Source organism: Poecile atricapillus, chromosome 12 (genome assembly GCF_030490865.1).
Source record: "Poecile atricapillus isolate bPoeAtr1 chromosome 12, bPoeAtr1.hap1, whole genome shotgun sequence".
NCBI lineage: Eukaryota > Metazoa > Chordata > Aves > Passeriformes > Paridae > Poecile > Poecile atricapillus.
Genome location: NC_081260.1, coordinates 15,625,952 through 15,643,198, shown reverse-complemented (window position 1 = coordinate 15,643,198; position 17,247 = coordinate 15,625,952). Strand labels below are relative to the sequence as shown.

At 42.4% G+C, this 17,247-nt stretch overlaps 1 long non-coding RNA gene across 7 annotated transcripts in view; it reads left to right on the top strand.

The window, feature by feature from the left end:
* The window catches only part of LOC131583685 (uncharacterized), an 87,837-nt gene extending 70,987 nt beyond the window's left edge, over nucleotides 1-16,850 (top strand). For 5 of the 7 annotated variants that reach the window (XR_009278571.1, XR_009278570.1, XR_009278568.1 and 2 more), the window contains 3 exons: nucleotides 6,833-7,254; nucleotides 8,799-9,109; nucleotides 9,215-9,655. This is a non-coding gene — a long non-coding RNA (uncharacterized LOC131583685). Of the gene's footprint in view, nucleotides 1-6,832; nucleotides 7,255-8,798; nucleotides 9,110-9,214; nucleotides 9,656-15,722 lie in introns of those variants that run through there. The other 2 variants (XR_009278573.1, XR_009278569.1) reach the window with 2 other exon arrangements.
* The last annotated feature ends 397 nt before the right edge of the window (nucleotides 16,851-17,247 follow it).

Genomic DNA, 17,247 nt, shown 5'->3' with positions numbered 1-17,247 from the left:
GATTAAAAGGGACCTCAAAGATCACCTCACTCCAACCCTCCTGCTGGGGACAGGGACCTTCCACCAGATCAGGTTGTTCCAAATCCCATCCCAATGGGGTTTGGACACTTCCAGGGATGGAGCAGCCACAATTTCTGCATCCTTCTCAGAGACGCCCCCAACCTCATGAGTTCCCAGTGAGTAACTTTCTGTCGTTGAAGTCACCCCAAAATCCATGTCTGTAAATTCCTACTCACCTGTCTGCTGATGTTGGAAAGGTGCCTTTCTTTCCCATCTTTTTCCTGCCAAGGAATGAAATTCCCTGAGCTCCCTGTGCTCCCTGGGAGAGGCTCCGTGCCTGGACAGGGCGAGTGGGGCTGGGTTATTCCAGCTGGAGATCTGTCCCCCAGCTGGATTCTCCCCTGCAGTGTTGCAGGCACGGGAACGAAGTCATTTCCCAGCAGAAAATAATACACAAAGGCTCCTTATAATCCGCCTGCTTGCTGGGAGAACAGGGATCTCCAGGGAGGGAAGGACTCCTTGCTCCTTTTTACACACCCTATTTTAAATTGAGGTTTTTGGTTCAGCTTTTATGTAGCCTGATAACTGTTCCTTACTGAAAGGAGAACCTTGGATAAATGGAATTTGCTCTGTCAGGGCTCTGCCTTGCTCAGGGAGGCAACCTCAGAGCACTGGTGCTTGGTGAATACCATTAATGGGTTTGAATTTGACTCTGCAAGTCCCAGCACGGAAAATGTGGCTCTTGTCCCCAGAGTTTTGCAGCTTAAAATGAGTTAATAGCACATCTCAGGCTAGATCTGAGTGCAGATTATAAATGACTAATTTACTTCTCAAATTTAGCATTTCCCCTGCTCAGATTGTAATTTCTATGAATAATTTCCGGTATAAAGGTATTTTTTCTCTCTCTCTCTCTCTTTGCGCTGTGAACTGAAGAAATATTTGAAAGCTGAGGTGCTTGTTACCCTTCTGTGCTTGGGTGTTCATGAAGTGTTTCAGGCCAACACCTAAAATTCAGTTTCCAAGGCTGAAACTGAAATTCCAAGTTTCCAGGAGGCAGCAAAAGGCAAGTTTTGTAAAGACAAAACGAGACCAGTGGAAAGGATTTTTCTCCCAGCACATTGGGAACCTTTCTCAACAATAAAAACCACCAAAAGGACCATGATATGTGGATGTTGTAGCTCTGTGTTCAGCCCAAATATGAGGCAGCATTTCCCCTGGATTTATGGAGTTCACCAGTGCAGGGAGTTTGGGATCTTCACAAACTATAACCCATTTTTTATTTGTGCCAAATCTTTTGTGATCCAGGCTCATTTGTGGTTGGAATGGGGCTCAAGTAAGGTCATGAGGAATTATATTGTTTCTTTATTTCCTTTGTGTGGAATTCTCAAAAGGCAGTTGCTGACTGGGTTGGTAAATCACATCCTGCATAAATATATTGATAAATATCAACGTATCTTCAGCTAAGAAGAATCAGAGATGTCCCAAGGAGAAAAATCACCCCTTTTCCATCTTTGTTTGCATTGAAGAGGTTTCTGGTTTCAATGACTTTTTCCTTTGAACATCTTTTTGGAAGCCCTGTGAGAAGCCAGGTAATATATCCATTCTTATCCTTAGTCCTGCCCCATGTCCACGTTTTTGAGATTAATGTCACAGGTACAACCAGTTCTTCCAAACGTCACCTTTTTCTCTTTTTGACCTTAAATGTTAAGGTACTCTTTCTGCTTTATATTCTTTTCAGAAATTCTGGTTTTTACTCAAAATGTACATGCAGCAAATAGAAGTTTTCTCTAAATTAAGTGGAAACTCGACTTTTTGCATATATTTTCTCATGTAATTAGCTATCAGGCTGGTAAAGGGAAACTGATTTTCAACAGAGGAACAGACTTTTCTTTATTTTTGATTTATCTGTAGGGATTTTTCATATTTTATAAAAGCTGTAGGTACAGGTAAAGATAAGGAAAGAGGAGGGCAGGTACTGGTGTGCTCACTGAATAACTGATTTAGAGAAATGGGGGTCCCCTGGGCCTGACTTGCAACCAAATGACCAAAACACTTTGCCTTTTATTTATTTATCCAGCTACTTAACACCTCTTACTGTTTCTCTTAAATGAATTAATTTACCCTACAAAGCACTCCTTGCAATAATCAATGACTCATTACACTGAAAGCCCGCAGGAAATACTAATTAAATGAAAAATGTGCAAGAGGAATGTGCAACTTTTGTACTTCTAACGACCCAGATATTCAGTGCTTTCTTTTTTTTTTTTTTTTTTTCTGAGTTCTCATAAGTTAAAGGAGAGGTTTTTGCCTTCAGCCACAGTGAGCTGAGGTGGCTTGGAGGGTGGTGATATTTCCCAGACATACCAAATCCAGTTCATTTATCATCAATATCCACAGGAAATAATAATCTGTTTATACATCACATTTCTCTGAGCTCTGCGAGGTTCTAGTTATGAATTCTTTCCAGCTGCTTTTCTCATTCCCACAGCAGAATTGCTTGGGAAGGGTTATCCCTTATCCATCACTTACTCCAACAATTATTGACTGATAGCCACTGGTAATTCCAACTCTCCAACAATCTTTGATAAAGATTTTGTGTTGTTATTGTGCTCTAAAATGTCTCCTCACACATAAAGGCCTTGAACTCCAGGCTGGGTAGAGGACAGAGGCACCTTTTTGGGATCTTTGTGCAGGAAGAGTTTAATAATACAGAAGATGAAGGCTTTGTAAGGGTAGAAATGCTAAAAATGTGAGTGGGTTCAAAACTCCTGCTTCCTGCCCCATGGCAGGAGCAGTGCCCTGCTTCCTTTGGTGAAGGGATGTCTGGAGCAAACGAGGTTTCTTTTATCCTGGTCAATGATTTTTGGAGAAAGTATGTTAAGCCATGCCATAAAATAAAACAATCAGAGCAAGGTAAAGAAAAACCCCCCAAAACCACCACCAGCACCAAAAAAACCCCAACAAAGAAAAAATAAGAAGCAGCAGCCAAGCTTCTTTCCTTCAGATCCTTTGCACTGCTGGTTTTGTAGGGTACCAACTTTCTGTTCTGGTTTGTTCCCCACCAAACCACCCCTCAGATTTGTTCCTCCCTCTAAGTTTATTTACATTTTTTTGCAGATTTGTGCTTTCTTGTCCATCAGTCTGTACCTGCATTCAGGTGCATTTAGGTTAGCAGGTGACCCAATCCTGGAAAAGGTCAAGCCACAAACACCAGAAATAATGATTTTGCTTTTTAAGTAACATGGGAAAAGAGGGAGAAGAAGAGAGGAATGAACTGCCTACTCAGTTTTAAGGAAGCAAGAATATAAGTAATTTTACCTCCCTGTGTTAATTCATACTCCCAAAGAGATGTGAAATGTAACAACAGAGAGGATAAATTACTTAAAGTGGAGGTGACCAAGAGAAATCTGGATGATCACCATACTGCCTCTACTTTTGGTTTTCAGGCAATAAATTGCATTAAAAATGGTGGCAATTATTGAAGATTTTAGTAAAACTTTGTTCCCCACTGTAAGGAGTTGTGTTTCTGTAGAGATATGTTGTGCTGCAGGACAGGGAAGGCAGGGCAGGAAGGGAAAATTAGGGAGAAAAGAAGATTTCAGTCCCAAATGGATGAAACTTGAGATAGAAATGCCTGGTTTGGCCCTGAACTCTGGATTTTTAGAGAGAAAACAAATGGTTGTAGTTGTAGTAGTGCACTGGATTTATTTATTCTGTAAATCAAGAGCTGGGTATTTTCCTTGTTCCTTTGTAATTTTATTGAAGAAAAATTATAGAAATCTTTTCAGTGCTTCTGGGGATTGATACAGGTTACATTCCTGCCTTTCAGTCTAGTTTCCTTCTCACCAGTGTTTGGAATCAGTGGGACTGATGGATTACATCATTTCAGGAATTAGGACCTAAATTCTGATGCCTACAAAACATAAAAGAGCTTGAATTGTGTATATTTTGCCCTCAACCTGCAATATATTCCTTAAAGACAATAGAAAAAAAAAATCAAATTAAATTGTCTCTATTTGGAAGTACTTTAATATCAGAGGAGATTTGCTTCCAGCTAAGAAAACATTTCTTACAGAACTAAAAATGCTTGATATGCTGCTGTATCAGATAAAGTTTGTTAGAGCACAGTGGCACAGTGTTGATAATTGAAGAACTCACAGGATTTTCAGCAGTAAAAGATCCCCAGTGAGTGCTAAGCTCAGTGGGAAAATGTGATGTATAAATCTGCAGTGAGAGCAGAGGAACAGGAGGGGAGCAGCTCTGCACTCAACCCTGGGAACCCCAAACCACCACCAAAAGGACGTTAAAAAGAAATAAAAGGGAAAGAGATGATATCTTGGGGCATAAAAGCTGTTTTCAAAGATTTTTTTTGTTAAATATAATGTTGGACTAGAGCCCACGGAAATTCTCAACTCACTGGAGACTCCTGCTGTCGCTTGGCATGGTCTGGTCTAGTGGAGGAATCAGCCTCTATCCCTGCCTTGTCCTGGAATATCTAATTCCATGAGGAGAAGAGGTCACTGGAGATACTGAGAGAGATGGGGGAAGTCCAGGCACAACAACCATGCCAAAGCTGGTGGATAAATTGGTTTTGTGTGATGGGATGAGGAACATCAGCTCGTGAAGGGCTGGCGGCTACACTGAAGGTTTGTCACAGCCTGAGTCACCAGCCCTGGATGATTTCAGCAGGAATGATGAAGGTGAGCCTGGAAAGAGCCAGAGAGGGAACAGCAAAGCCACCAGAGGAATGTGACAACAAACTCCAGAGAGCAAAGGCAGTGCCACGGAGGGGAGGCTGCTCGGGCACCTGTTGTGACAGCTGTGACTAAGCATACAATGACCAGATCAGGGTGAATAATGAGACAATCTGCTCATTTAAGAGTGGATATACAAACCCAGCAGGGACATGAAACTGTTTTGCTTTGTTTTACTGATAATGTGTTATTGGAGTCATGTCTCTGGCTGTGTCCTAGAGTGGGTTCAAAACAATTACTTACATAACACAGGATATATTTAAGTCAGGGAGAAGCAGGGAAGGAGAAATGTGTGTATCTCAATTTCTGGTTAAGAAGGAAAATGAAATTATGTTTTCCTGAATAGATTTATTGATTCCCGTTTTTCCAGCACAAGGATCTCTGTCTCAAGGGCTGGATCCCCCTTGCAAGACTTGAACTGGAAAGTAATCAATGAATGAGACTAAGCCTTGTATCCACCCCTTCCCAGCTGCTGGTTCCTACCCTAATAACCACTAATTATTCTAATGGCAAACTCCTTAAAAATAACTCAAGGCATTCTCCAAAAGTTGGAGCCCATCTCTGGATGCCTCCAGCCTGGTCCATGGTGGCCAGGCAATATCTGGTGCAGACCCTGAAGTGCTGTTCTCTCGTAGTGCTCTGCTTTAGGAGTGATCAGGTGTCTTCTGGATCAGCTTTGGGGTTGATTTTGAGCTGGCAAATGCACTTCTTTCACAAGATTTCAACCACAGGTGACAGGAATTTGTGTTTGCTGCTCACAGAGCAGAGTAACTTGCAGGACAACAGGGAAAAAACAAAAGGAAAAATTAAACTCCCAAAGCCAAGAAATAGCAGAGTCCAGGGCAACTGCCCATGCTGCAAACCTGATTCACAAGTAATGGCATTCCACGAAAGAGTGACCACCCCTGCTTTAATTTCAAATTAAAACCATATTGAGAAACTTGGAATGCAAAGACAAGATTTGTGGAATGTAAATACCTGGTGGGTGCAGCCAACCAGCACAAAATATCTTTGGAGGGAGCTGGAGCTCAGTCCCTGCTGGAGCTCCCTGTGCGCACAGATCATCGTGTACAGGGAGTAATTACAGCAGGGTTTGTCAACTAATTTGGTGGAGGGATGAATTCCTTATCTATTAATCAATGTAGGGAAGCATGAAGCACCTATAAACCATTCATCTCACTTTAGCTCCTTGTTTACCTTTAATTAGAGTTGTTCTGATTTGATTGGGGAAAATGGAGGTACCTTGGAATGGTGTCAGCTGGAGCATCTTGGACAGCACTTCCTGCTGTGGGATCCTCAGGGGAAATGGGTTGACTGGTTTGGGGTTTTATTTCCAAAATGAGCACCCATAAATTGCTCACAGGGTAAGACCCCTAAATCAGAGGTAAATAAAAGGATGGTTACAGTGCCAGCACCTCACCAATAAGAGGGAAATTTGTAGCAGCGTGAATTAATTAGTTTTTCATTTATACCTGCTGTGATTCTCCCCTCTTTTCTCACTTTTCACCTTCCTTTATTGTTATATTTATGTACAAGGAGGATTTTTATTAGGAAAATTTAATTTCTTCACTTATTTTTTTATCTGCAGTTGAAACAAAGTGAGACCAATGTTTTTATTATTATTATTTTATTATTTTTTTCCCCTTTTAAAATTGTTTACCTTTTCTTCCCAGAATTTCCATGAGGATTATAGATAAGGCTGTAACACCTATACAGAGTTGTGGGATGTTTTATAACTGATGTGTTGTGTGTGATGCAGATAAATGCAACTGCAAGCATAGGAAGTCCCAGTGGGTCACTCACATTTCATTTCATTTTAGCTTGACTTTAAATCAGTGATATTTATTTTTTTTCTTTTCTAGAAGGGAAATCTTTAAAAAGCTTTTATAAAATGAAAAGTCCTGGTTAAGCCTTGGAGTCCTACACGCAAGTGTGGAAAACTGCAGCTTCACTAAAAACCGTGCAGTAAATGTGCCATTCCTTGGTGCATGCTTATTAGGAGTAAATATTGTTCTCTGGGTAGTGCCTAGAAATTGTAATTAATTTCAAATACGCCCTCTTTTTGTCCACGTATGCAGATTTCAAATCTGTGCCTCCGCCGGTTTTGACACCGTGCAATGAAGCATCCGAGCTCTCAAGATGTCTGGCTCTTCCGAGTTGTGAAATGAGAAAACAAACAAACCCAACCATTCCAGCCCTGTCAATCTACTTCTCCATGGACAGATGCCCTGGTGCCGGAAAAGCTTCATCCCATGATCCCACACCTCTTGGCTGTGCCAAAAAAAAAAACAACCAGAGATCTACTGGACGCAAAAGCACGGCGGTTCCTCACCTCAAAAAAATGGTGTTTATGGCCACTCTGGAGCTCCTGGGTGAGGCTGTGTGGGGAAATGTGTGCAGCCTCTTGTTCTGGCATTCCTGGTCTCCCAGATAATCCATCAGATCTGCTCCTGGAGGAAGGTGCCTCTGGACAGTGATGGATTAACTGCTGAGGGTCCAGGTTTGTGCGCTGAGGTTTTCGGAATGAGCCGCGTATGTCGGTACAGTTTGTTGATTGCACTGTTAATTAATTAAATGGTATTGTTAATTATGGTTTTAAATATTTTATTGGGTGCTTATCTGGTGGGAATTGGCTCAACTTTCTAAGGAAAATGGAGATGTTGGGTTTTAGCACAGCTCTCTGAGCTGTCTATGGCCATGTCCCCTTGAGGGCCATCGCTGGAGCTCCCAGGTCAGGCTGGGCACAGGATTTTTTGGAGGGGGATGAGGCCTCAGTCTGGTGTGTCCAAGCAGTCCAGGGGACATCTTGGTGGGCACAGTTCCAACAAAGCCCAGCCTGGTGCTGCCAAACCCCCCAGGATGCACAAAACCACCCTGGAGGTCCTGCAAGGTGGGATTAAAGCCCTGCAGATCCCACTGGATTTATTGCACAGCAAACTGCCACTGCCTGAGCCAATGGCCTGCTTTGGTACAGACAAGGTTCTCTTTTTGGCTAACAATTTGTTTTTAGTGTCACATGTGGCATCCCAAGAAGCTGCAGCATTCAGGCCTTTTTAATGAATTCCTATCCCTTGCATATTAGTGGGAATATTTCCACTGCAGCAAACACCATAAACAGTTTCCACACTGGGGTGTGTTATACTGCCACCAGAATTGGTTCTTCTGATGGTTCATTTCTTTTATGCTGAGAATTCAGGACCAATTCAGCTCAGTTTTATGCATCATTAGAGATTTACAATTACTTTGCTATAGTTTCTTTCTGGAAGCCTATCTCTCATGGTTAATGCTATGGGAGTCCTGTTGTGTAGAGGCTGCTATGAGCCACCTTATAGCAATAAAGCATTTGAGAAGGATTTGGAATTATGAGTGGCTAAATTCTCCATGCAGTGCCTGTAATGCTGTTATCCCTTGCTGAGCCTGGGTTGAAACCTTTTTCTTCTTCTCCTCAAATTAGAAAAAAAAAAAAAGAAAAAAAAGTGCTGTTTCTTTGAGAGGTTTTGAATCATTTACATGTAATTTTTTTTGTTGAACTGCTGCAGTCGGAAATGAGGAATTGTGCAAATTTCCATTTGGATTTCATGATCCTTAAAATACATTTAGCTTGTATCAGTATATAATGAAATAAGGCCTCCTCATTTTCTTTTTTTTTTTTTTTATCTCACTTTCAAAAAGTCTAATCATTATTTGGGACTTTATTTTGGTCTTTGTATTTTATGTGCATTGCTGAAGCCAGTAAATTTCACAAGATTTGCCCTTGCAGAATAAGCAGTGGATCTGCACGTGTTATAATCCACATAACTCACATTTTACATAAATACACTATTGCATTGAAACAAACATGATATGCAGTGAATAATATGGGCCTGATCTAAAGGCCATTAAAATCAATGAAAAGATTTCAAATTAACTTTTATAGCCTTTAGATCAGGCTCTAAATGGGCAAATTACAGTTATGGAGTTTCCCATTTACATACCTGTGTGCTGCTTTTAATGTATTTTATGGAATTGAAATTACTTGGTCCTCTTTTTTTCATGCTTTTTTAGGCTAAGAATTTGCCAAGGGCATCAACAGCAGTTTTCCCAGGCTCCGGCACAAGGATTATGTAGTCAATCCACAAATGACTCAAATCTTTGAAGAAAAGGACATGGTTATCAGAGAGGCTTTGACGACAGCAAGGACGGGAGTGCTATCTGCCTTTTTCCATCAGAGATTCCCATTCCCTCTCATTAACATACTCAGGACATCAGCACAGCCATGGGCCCGAGGGAATCGCTTCCAACTTTTAAGGGAATACGCACAAGACCTCGTCCCTGCGTTGTTTCAGACAGATCAAACCAGATTTGCCTCGTGTAAGGTGAGAAGAAAGGCTGGGGCACAGCAGCATTAGGGAAGGGATTCAAAGGTTGCAGGGAATTTTCAAATCCATTGTTATATCTCAGTAATCTTTCTTCCTTTACAGGGTTCTTCAGTCCCACTGAGGATGTGATGTGGAAGCTGCTGTAAGTGGGAAAAGGAGATGTCTCTACCTGCTCTCTCCCAGTGCCCTGTAATGAAAAATGCTTTTGGAGCAACACTGGAAATAAGCCATCAAAATATCTGATTAAACCTCTTAGGAAACTCTCACTAATCACCTTCTCTGCTCTTGATGGAATGTATTTATGCATTATAAATATACTTACTATGTGTGTGTGCTCCATAAATCACACCCAGCACTTGTACATGATGTATAAGCACATTCTATAGAACACACACAAATACAGATGCCAAGCTCCCACAGAGTTCATCACTGGCAAATGTTTGAAGGATCTGATCCTTAATATTTAATGAGCAAGATGCTATTTCCTTCCTCAGCTTTTATCTCTGGTTTGGCATAGTCATTAAATTTGTTGTTTCCTTGCAAGATTATATAATTTATGACCTAATTTTAGACTTTTGTGTAACCGCGTTGCAACACTCGTGGCGTATCCCGATTTCTTCACGCCGAGTGTTCCAGCATTAGACACCAGCTCCAGCACGACTCCTGTCAGCTGCCCCTCAGCAAGGAGACACAGGCATGAAAGGAAAACAGCCCAACAATATTCAGGCAGCATTAGCAGATTAGTTTGTGGGGGGTTTTGCCCTGCAAAAAAATATGATTTAGCAGCATTTCCGAAGCCGTCTGTGGTGCTGGCAGGAATCCCCAGGTACGACAGGCAGCACCCAGCAACTCCTGTTACTGAAAATATTTTCATGTGGCTGCCTCTGACTTTCAGACTGCTGTGGGACAGTGCAGGGAGGGGTGTCTGGGGGTGGGGAAGGATGGCACTCAGGGATTTAAAGCCACTGCCAGCTCCTCACCCTCTGGAATTTCCTCCCAGCACCAGCCCGGCTGCTGGGCTGACTTTTGGCTGCACAAGGTAGTGCTGAATAACTCCAAAATGAATTTGTCTAAAACTGCAGCCACATTTTTTTTGTGTTTTCTGTGTGTCCAGAGTAATTCAGAGGTGCTGTAAATAATGCCATGAGCTTCAGGTATCCTGTCAATTTAAACCATATTGTTGGGACCAGTCTTCCATCAAATTTAATATATTGGCTGTTGCATAAATGCACTTTGAGAGCATTTTATCCTCATCTTCCATAGGGAAGTGGCTTGTGGTTGAGGAAGGATTTGATGTTTCCTTTGTGCCTGCAGTGCTGCTTGGAGGAGTTTTCCTCTCTTTCCACCTTATCCTGAATATCCAGCAGGGATGGCAGATTTGGGGTGCTGCATGCTCAGATCAGCAGCAGGAACACAAGGGACACCCCTCTCACACAACAACTTCATGTACAGGGTGAGGGAGATGCCTACATGAAAGAAAAAGAATCCTCATGAGAAGGGGATGTTAATTCTTGGATTAAATATAATTGGAGAGTTTGTCTCCTTGGCTTTAATGGAGCAGTTCCAGGAAAGCAGCAGAGAACAAAGTGTTTTCAGTATCACATAATTCAAGAGTAAAATCATAATTCCAATTACCATTGCAGCCACTTCTGGCCTTGGGAAACCTATGCTAATATTTATAATTATATGATTGACCTCTGCTTTCTTCATCATTTACATTAGCAACCCTGATATTCTTAGTAACATCCTTTAAATCATAGAAGCAGGTGTCAACAGTGCATGATGAAGTCACATCCTGCAGATTTTTTATTTACTTAGTCCTTTTTTTCCTGGTGAAATAACATTGTGAGATGCAGAATCTCACCTCCATGGGGCCCCTAGGGGTGTATATAACCATGGAATGCATTTTCTATAATCTCACAAAATGAGTCAATCCCATCAGAGGTACAAACACTTTTACAAAGTCAGTATTTCACTCCCATCACCGCCTGACATCATCTTCCACACAGCACAAGAAAATATTTATTTGGCTCTTTGACATGAATTGCCACAAAGCCTTGAGAACAAAAACCAAAAGCCAAAAAGTGAGAATTAAAATGGAATAACTTAATGAATTTAGCCTCCTTTCTGTGTGCTGGATTTAGATGTCAGATGATTTCTTATAATGTTTGGGATGAACATGGACACCTCCAAACCCTGGTCTTCAGTGAGGTGCCTACACATGGATCACAGAGTTACCCAGAATATCCAAAGCTGGAAGCTGATCCTCTTCTCCATCATATAAATATTTTCTTTGCATAAGTGAGCATTTCTGGATGAATTAAGACACTGCATTAATTTTCCAGGTGCAGTTGAGGTGCCAAGGGCAGCCTGGGGCTTCACACTGCCTCCAGCAGCGTTTATAAAATTGTATTTATCCACAAAGAGACTGGATTTTTTTTTTTTTTTTCAGATTATTCTGGGGATGAGTTAAAAAGTTTAAATTCTCTGTCTCCCATATCCGCTGCTCATCTTCCTGCCTTGGTGCAGCTCCTGCTGCTGTTCACTTCCAGAGAGCACAGCCAGGGGCTTTTCAGCATCTCCTCGGGAAATGTTCCCCATCTGTGGAGCTGGGGAAAGTGGCACCCACCCGGAGAGGGCTGTCCTTGATCATCCTTGTCTCTCATCCATCACTTTTTTACTGAAATTAGATTCTTCTGAACTTACAGTGCCTTAAAGGCTTTACCTGGCTCAGCAGGTGACAGGATTTGGGATGTCTGAGATTCTGAAACATTTGGGACACATTTTAAAGGTTTGTGAACCTTAAATTGTCAGGCAGGTGTGTCCTCCTCCCCTCTCTGGCCACGTAGCCCTAAAACCCTCTCTGATTTTTGGGTGTCAGTGGGGGAAAGGGTCAGAGCAGCCCCAGATCCAGTCCCTGAGAGCCACCAGTGTGTGACAACCACCAGCAGCTTCTGCAGTGACACAAATCACAGCCACGGGACCAAACACCTGCAGGGAAGCTCCTCAGGCGAAATTCCCCTCGGCTCCAATCAGGATTTTTCCGGAGCAGGGAGCGCTCAGGGCGATCCGCCCGCTCCTGGATGAAGAGGCACTTCTAATCGACTGCTAAGAGACTTATTAGCAATGTAAAAAGGAATTGGAAGCAAGGAAAGTATTCTTCCTGCTAGAAATGTGCTTTGTAAAATTCGTTTTGCTGACAGGAGTAATTGGGTTAAACTCCTCGTGAGTGTGGGTGCTGTTTGTTACCCCTTATCTTACCCTAACAAAAGGGTACCAAACACTTTGAACTTTGTAAATAATTGTTTCCAAAGTGTTGGATTTTTTTTTTTTTCTCTCTCTATAAATTCTTTAGAGAAAAGCTGGTTTCTAAATCCTTTCTCTGCCCATGCTTTTACAGCCTTTTCCCACTCTAGATTTATTTTCTTCCCTCTCTTTAGATTTTAATATGTCTTAGATATTATAAAAATCTCTTTTAAGGGGGAGTGCAGAGCTTTTGCTCAGATTGGGAAAATCACTCCTAAAGCTTTAAGAAACAGGAGAGAGAGAGGAAAAAAAAACCCTATGAAATAGAAGAATTTTATTGTGCACTGTGGCAGATGTTGGGCTGTGGTGTGATGTGTGCCCAGAGATTTGCCCAGTGTCCAGTGCAGGCTCCTGGACTTCAGTCTGGCTTTTTCTCACTCCAGATTCCTGGGAAGGGAAGGGTTTGGACCTTTCATTCTTTCTGGGCTCAGCCAGAGCTGGGATTTGCTCCTCCCTCCCCAACCCTACCCTGCCATTGCTCTCTCCTTTCAGGGCTGAGGAGAGGGACATATTTTTCTTCCAAAAAACAATTTTTTTCTCAGTTTTATTTCACTTTTGCATCCACAGTAACAAATATTAATGCAGAAACAGGACAGAAACTGTTCCAGAGTGTGCACAGAGTCAGCAGGAAACCCATAAACCTGCATAAACTCAGGCCAAACCAGGGATGTGGGAAAACTGAAACTCTGGAAAAGCAAGACATTATTTTCTCCTTCATCCAGAAAAGTTGTATGTGAATTCTTTTAGTTATCTGCTATTTATTTCTTTACTTATTTTGGAGAAAGGCACAAATAATGAGAAATACCTCAGTGGAGCCTGGGCTCTTCAGCATGGGGGAAATAATTCCTGAGGAGCCCAGCTGGGACATTTCCTTCTTCAAGCAGTGACTCAGGTCTTCCTTGAGGCTCCCACGAAGAATCATCTTCCCTCCTCCTCCTTCAGATCCATGGGTTTCAGGTCTTGGATGCCACCAGCAGATCTCCAGGTGCTTGGATGATGGTCTGTCCCCTGCCTGAAGCAGGAAGGAATTTAAAATTTAGAATCATGGAATCCTTAAGGCTGGGAAAAATCTTCAAGGTCTCTGAGTCCAGTTGTCAACCAGCACCACCCCCATGTTCACCACCAAACCCCAGGGGCCACATCCACAGGGTTTTTGAGCACTGGCAGGAATGGTGAGGGTTTTTGAGCACTGGCAGGAATGGTGACTCCATCATTGCCTTGGGTAGCCCTTTCCAAAGCTTTAAACCCTTTCCACGAAGAGAGATTCTCTAAAATCCAACCTGAGCCCATCCTGGCACAGCTTGAGGCCGTTCCCTCTCCTCCTGTCCCTGTTCCCTGGGAGCAGAGCCCGATCCCCCGGCTGTCCCCTCCTGGCAGGGACTTGTGCAGAGCCAGAAGGTCCCTCCTGAGCCTCCTTTTCTCCAGGCTGAGCCCCTTTCCCAGCTCCCTCAGCCCCTCCTGGTGCTCCAGCCCCTTCCCAGCTCCATTCCCATCTCTGGACTCGCTCCATCCCCTCAAGTTCTCTCTCCTCGCGAGCTGCCCAACACGGAACACAGCACTCGAGGAGGGGCTGATATTTTTTTTCCTGTGAAATAAAACTGAAATAAATCTCTGATTTTTGAGAAGGCACCTTCCAGCAGAGGCCGAGTGGGAATGTTTGTGTTCCATGCCATCCATCACGGCGGGAGCGGCTCCTCGGGCTGGCCAGAAGGAGCTGTCAGGGCCGGCGCGCTGGGCGCGTTGGGAGCCGTGCTGGCACCGCTCCCTCTGCACGGGGAATTTCTGCTCTGACAATTTTTGGCTCCTTTAGGTTCCTCCAGAGCTGCACGGAATATGTAATGCCCTGCACCGGGCTGACAGGGAACTTGGGTGCAGATTGTAAGGAGAGATGCTCTCCCTGCGTCACTTTGTTTTGTGCTGCTCTGAAAGAATTTTCCTTGTTCCTGCAGCTCCTGTAAAGCCAGAAGAGCTCCCTCTATATTTTCTTCCTGGATGCCTTTCTCTCCTCTTCTTACAACTATAAAAGCAGCTTTTCATGCTCCAAATCAGAGATAAATGAAAATCGAAATGGAAATCCTTCCACAGGACTAATCAAATTGTGGCACAGGAAGCAGCCTTCAGCCAGTGCATTTTTGAGAGCTATTTTTAGACTACATTTTTATTTTGTCACTCCATATGGGAAGTCAAACCCATATGGTTTAAGAGAATGGAAGGTTGTGCTTTTATAGTGATCTTGTAAACTATCCCAGCTCAGCTTTGTCTTTAAACTCATGTTTAAATCCAATTGTCTGAGGTGGGACTGGAGCACATCAGCTGCTCCTGAGGTTGTACCAGCACAATTCCCTCCTGAGCTGTAAAACTATTCTACATCTGTTAAACCAGTCTCCAGTTAACTCAGCTCTTCTTAGTTACAACTTTTCTCGTTCTTACACCTTCCATTTTTCCTTTTTCAATTTCTTCATCTCTTCTCCAGTGTCCTGGTGCCCTGCTGGATGTGTTTTGTCCAGTGCCAGCCAGGATCCAAAGCTGAGCATCCACAGCCATCCCTCTCCTGCTCTTCACAGTAGATGTTGCTGTCTTCCAAATATCCAGATTAAAGTGATTTTGAGGAATAACACTTCATTCTGCCCACAGCACCTTGGCAAATTCTGAGCATGCTGATAAAGCAATAATTGGCTAGAAAAGGTATTTTCCTTCTGTCACCATAAACATATAAAATTGGGAATGTATCCCCAGTGTTCATCCACCAGAATATCCACTTTATTCATGTTAAAAGTTTTTTGTGATACTGAACCAAAACTTATATGTCTTTTAAGGAATTTTGTGGCATGGTTAAAAACACCAGCAGGAAGTTTCTAACGTGGTAAATTTCAGAGGATCATTTTATGAGTTTTTCAATTGTAATCCTGGAGTTTCTTCCCTTTGCAGTTTTTCAAAAGGTGGAATTAAACAAACCCAAATGACAGGAAGATGAAGCTGGATGCTTTTTTAGGTAAAATAGTAAGAAGAGGCTCAGAAACGTGGGTGATTTGGTTTAGTGGATATGGTGGAACTGGGTCAAAGGCTGGAATGGATGATCTTGGAGGTCTTTCCCAAACTTAGTGATTTTGTGATTCTGTCGTGTGAATTACAGAGGCTCAGGGTAGCAAACACTCCATGGAGCTGCTCTGACTTAGGGAAAAGTCATTTTCTACATTGGTTTTGATTCCAGATCTGTATTTAACCTCAGTGTAGAAGCAGAGCTAAAGAAAGAGCAGGGCATTGGCAGTTAATATTTTTATGCCTTTTTTTTTTTTTTCCTTAGGAAACAATCTCCCCTTTTTGAGAGGATAAAGTGTAATGGGAATAGGACTGCTCAGTGGAGAATTCCTCGTGGCAGAAGGATGGGCAGCAAGGAGATTTCTGAGGTGGTTTGGATGTCACTTCCATCAAGTAGAAGGAATGTTATGCTAAAACTGTTTATCAAAACTGAAACCTCATGGATTATTTTGTTGAAAAAGTCAAAACACAACCACTGTTTTTTTTCCCTAGGGCAGAGATTTTGTGTTAGAGAAGAAAATGAGAAAACAACCAGGCCCCAAAAGAGGGGAAAAGGGAAAACCTGAGATTAGAGCAGAGAGAAGGCATGAAAATATGTAAGAGAAATTTGATGAAGACCTAATTGTATCCAAAATCCACAATTGCTTTGAAATCCAAGGAACTACTGTCACATTATTTGTTTGGAGAGGCTCTACAGTCAAAAAATCCCCATCACTTGTATCCCACTTTCAGAATTACAGTCTATTCCATTCTGAAATCCCAAAAGACAGGTAAAACCCCTGGATTTATGACACTTGGGAATGTTGGAATGACACACAAGTAGCTGGGTTTTCCCAGGAATGTTGTCCTGGGATATTTGAGTAACACAAGCTCTGGCAGAGGTGCTGGGGGTGTGATGTGGGCACAGGAGCACTGTGAGTTCACGATGTCACCGCTCTTCCTGGACATCCCTTGGCACTTTGGAGCTGGGTAAATCCAGCCAGGAACCTGCCAGTGCCTTCAGCAGGGCTGGAATTCCATCCCAGAGTGACACGGGCTGGTGACATGGAGTGATGTCAGGTCACTGATGTAGAACTGGAAAGATTCCTTGTCACATCACTGATCCCATCGGGTTGCCAAATTTCACTTGGGATTTTTTACCAAGTTTCCATTGCAAATATATGGATAACATGTTTAGGCATTATCCTTAAAAAAGTAAAGAAATAATTTCTTTAAGAGATGGGTGATCTGTAGAAGACACTTGTGTAATTTTGCATTCTAAATGTGATTTATATTTGTAAATAAATTTGCATAAAATCTCCAGCTCTTGATGTCATAGTTCTATTCTATCTTTAATTCAGATGCTCAAAAAATGTAAATTATTTTTACAGCTAAATAAAAGCCATACAAAGCTGCCAGGAGAGAATAATGAGATACACATTGTGCCATGCAGCCATGATAAATCCAGCAGCACCATGGTTACAGCCAAAATGGGAAGACATCAGATACATGGAGGCCCTGATATTGTGCAGGGAATATCAGCACATAGAGATCCCTTTGATTTTGCAGACTAATCTGACCTGGGAGAAACTCATGACACAGGTTGGTAAGGGAAAATATTTACCTGCAAGATAAACATGCCCCGAAAATGAGGAGGAACAGCTGATTTAGATGGCAGGGGTTTATTATATTTAGTATATTATTTATACAGTGTATTTATCAGCCATATTTGGACCAGGCTCTGCATATATGCAAAATAAAGATACCAGAATTCTTGTAACACAGTTTGCAAATGATTGGTGGGGGATTGC